At 33.4% G+C, this 3,883-nt stretch overlaps 1 non-coding gene across 1 annotated transcript; it reads left to right on the top strand.

Annotated features, from left to right (window-relative positions):
- The first annotated feature begins 341 nt into the window (after positions 1-341).
- LOC111438704 lies at positions 342-447 on the top strand. The gene has a single exon (XR_002709719.1). It is a non-coding gene; the product is annotated as a Plant small nucleolar RNA R71 (small nucleolar RNA).
- Positions 448-3,883: the final 3,436 nt, after the last annotated feature.

Genomic DNA, 3,883 nt, shown 5'->3' with positions numbered 1-3,883 from the left:
AAGATTTAGGTGTGTGTTTGGGTCATTGCTACAGTAGCTTGGAGGGGTGCTTTGGTCACTAAGCCTTGTCACAACGCTAGATTTTGTAGGATATTATTCATCGAAGTTAATTAAGCGTTGATAAAAGATAAAGCCTCAACTTCAAGTACTCCTCGGATCTTCTTCCCTAGATTGCTCCTCACATCAGCCCATTGTCCATTATTGGATTTATTCTTTCTAGTATCTCATAGGCTTCATTGCATGTTTTTGACAAAATAGCTCAATTGGCAGAACCATCCACCACTTGTTTAGTAGCAATATTCAATCCATTGTAGAAAGTCTCCATTTGTATAAAATGAGGTAATCCATGGTGAGAACACTTTCTAAGCATTTCCTTGGATCTTTCCCAAGCTTCACTTAATGTCTCATCTTCTAATGTTTGAAAAGCAACAATCTCATTTCTGAACCGTGCATTTCTAGCGGTTGAAAAATACTTGATCAAAACTTTTTCTGCTAGACTATTCCAAGAGTCAATTGTTCCAAATGCTAGAATTCAACCATGACTTAAAACCATCCATCAAAGAATAAGGAAATAAACTCAATCTAATCACATTTTGGTCGACTCCTTGAAATCTAAATGAGTCACTAACTCCAAAAAAAAATAAAAAAAAAGACTTTAGATGTAGGTGTGGATCTTTAGAGAGTAGTCCATGAAATTTTTCAATGTTTTGCAACATTTGAAACATCACGAAATTTAGCTCAAAAGTGGTTGCCTGCATTTTGGGTCTAATAATGCATGATCTCTTCCAAAACTTGGTGTGTGTATGCTCAGATCACTCTTTCTCTGTCATCTACTAAGTATAGCATCACTAGCAATTCTCTTTTGATTAGCCTTCACTATTGGATTTTCAAACTCCCAATTCAGTTGAGCTCCAAGTTCTATATGTTGTATCTTCTGTTCTACCATTTTCATTTGCTCCCTCAACCTTAGCCTTAAGTTCCTCTATATTTTAGGATCCAAAATAAATTCAAAATCCGTAGGTGGGTTCATACACAGAGTTCTTCAGCGGTAAATTAAATTTTGCAACAGTAGAAAATTAAGCTCAATACAGCTTCTTTTTTGCTTCAACTCACGAAAATCTACAACAAGTAAAATAACAAAATTAAATTTCCCAGTAACAACGCCAAAAACTTGATCGCTTGTGGGTGTATATAATAAGATGATGTAAAATTCACAAGAATAAGTGCAAGTATACACTATAACAAATAGCAAGTAATGAGTAAATCTTTACGTCTCATGTTACTCTTCATAATTATTTATCATCATTAAGGTCATGAGATAAAAACTGGTTGTGGGAACACAATATTATGTACACTGAAGGTAATTTATTTGAAGATCCATCACTGCTAAATCAGTTTACACCAAATGCCGAAATATTTCTTTGAGATTTGGTGCAGATTAAAAGAAAAAAACTAATAACATATGTAACAAGAAACCAGGAAAGAAAGATAAGTAAAAAAAAGCGAGTTCTCTATATACACACCTATTTCAATTTGATTTGAACTACTTAGAAACACTTAAACCCATGTACTACTTAGTTATTTTGTTGTCTATACATGAAGTCGTGGTTATTTTCTTCATGCATGTGTCATGATAGTTTTTTTGCCTGAACTAATTAGGCGTATATACCAAGCACTGGACCCATTATGTGTAACCATTGTTATTTTTAGCCACAGTTAGTAGTCATGGGCATACTACCCAAGGTAAAATTCTTGAGAGAAAAAATTAATGATATGAGAGGTGTGTTTCTTAAAAGATATAACTAAAAAAATGAAATTAAAACTCAAATTGAAAGGAGTCTTCATCGAAGGTGACGATCCAATCTATTATAATCTATCTTTGTTAGCAAAAATTTTCATTATTCACCAACCTTCAACCATTTTCCCAACCAAGACAAAAACCAAGAACTTCCACACCTCAAGCTATTTTCAAGAATTATTCCACACCCACACCAATGCTTATTGAGGACAACGACTAATTTAAGTTTGGATGTATGAAAAAAATTCTATCACCCCATACAAAATAATAGAAAAAATAGAATATATAAAAACCCGAGACTATTCTTCTTCATCCTAAAGTTTGAACTCTCAATGCTATGCAAAAAAAAAAAAAACAAATTACCCAAATTGCTCATTGTGAGGCAATCTGCATCACCAATAGAGGTGTCTAAATCGAAGGTAATGGGAATGTAAAAAAAAAAACAGAGAGAGAGAAAGAGAGAGAGTTATCCTTTTTATTCACATGAGTTGCATCACAAATTTGGTCGTACTGAAAACTTTAGAATGCCAGCAAGAGAGGTAAGCTCACAGAGAATGAGTGTTAACCTATATAGTTATCCTTAAAGACTTGGGTGATTTGCACCCCAAATGGAGCCGCCCAGAGAATAGAGGATGACATGAAGGATTCTTCGGAGAAAAAAATGTTATGACAAGGGAGAGATAATGAAATAAATTATGATGTCAAGTCACAAAAGCAAAGACATCCTAGAAGTTTTTTGAGTAACACTATGACAGTCGTCTTAGATGTATTATTTTTCTTGTTGAACTTGTAAGTGCAGGGTGAAATGTGGGGGATAAATTGAGTGGACNAAAAAAAAAAAAAAAACAAATTACCCAAATTGCTCATTGTGAGGCAATCTGCATCACTAATAGAGGTGTCTAAATCGAAGGTAATGGGAATGTAAAAAAAAAAAAAAGAGAGAGAGTTATCCTTTTTATTCACATGAGTTGCATCACAAATTTGGTCGTACTGAAAACTTTAGAATGCCAGCAAGAGAGGTGAGCTCACAGAGAATGAGTGTTAACCTATATAGTTATCCTTAAAGACTTGGGTGATTTGCACCACAAATGGAGCCGCCCAGAGAATAGAGGATGACATGAAGGATTCTTCGGAGAAAAAAATGTTATGACAAGGGAGAGATAATGAAATAAATTATGATGTCAAGTCACAAAAGCAAAGACATCCTAGAAGTATTTTGAGTAACACTATGACAGTCGTCCTAGATGTATTATTTTTCTTGTTGAACTTGTAAGTGCAGGGTGAAATGTGGGGGATAAATTGAGTGGACGAAGAAGAAGAATCTTAATCCAGTAGTTGTTGACAGCAAAAGAAAAAAAAAACAAAAAAGGATAGATTAAGGAAAAGAGGTAGACGATGGAGCTCAAAGCAAGGGAACTTCTATCGAAGGATAACTTTGTAATCTTCTACTTTCTTTTCTTACTCTATCAATTTTTTATGATTAAGATGTGGACTCCCTTATTTAATTCAGTGTGCATGGACAGCTAAACCTTATAGGGAAGACGAGAGAGTTTTATGCAGTTTAAGTACGTTGATGGGGTGTTTTAAGTTTTTTTTTTTTTAATTACGTAGTTCCATTGCGAGGATACTCGAAGAAAAAAGAAAGGTTAGGAATAATTATTCTCCAAGACTCTTGTTAATAGAAATTACAAAACAATTATGGAAGTAATCACATGCATCACACTTGAAAGTGGGCTTGGAAATCTATTAAAAGGAACTAAAATCGAGAATAAAGTTCAACAACATATCTATTTAAATCTCTTGGCCAAACCTTCTTCATTATTATTGATTTTTTCTTTGGTCTATGTTTTTGGACAGTAGTAACACTTTCCATAATTTTGTTTAATTAGTTTTAAATCATCAAAAACCATTTGAATCAATAAATTCAGTGAATTTCTAGAGACAAAAGTAACAAAAAAAAAATTAAAAATTAAAATAGGTTATCTATGCATACATGTGAATTTTACACCAATTTATTATATACATTCATGAGCAATCACACACCCAGACAATGCCAAGGCACAAAAATTGCTAAAAACAAAGGAT

The sequence above is a fragment of the Cucurbita moschata genome, unplaced genomic scaffold (assembly GCF_002738365.1).
Source record: "Cucurbita moschata cultivar Rifu unplaced genomic scaffold, Cmos_1.0 Cmo_Scf00081, whole genome shotgun sequence".
Taxonomy (NCBI): Eukaryota; Viridiplantae; Streptophyta; class Magnoliopsida; order Cucurbitales; family Cucurbitaceae; genus Cucurbita; species Cucurbita moschata.
Note: the sequence above shows the minus strand (reverse complement) of the source record. Positions and strands in the feature narration are given on the sequence as shown.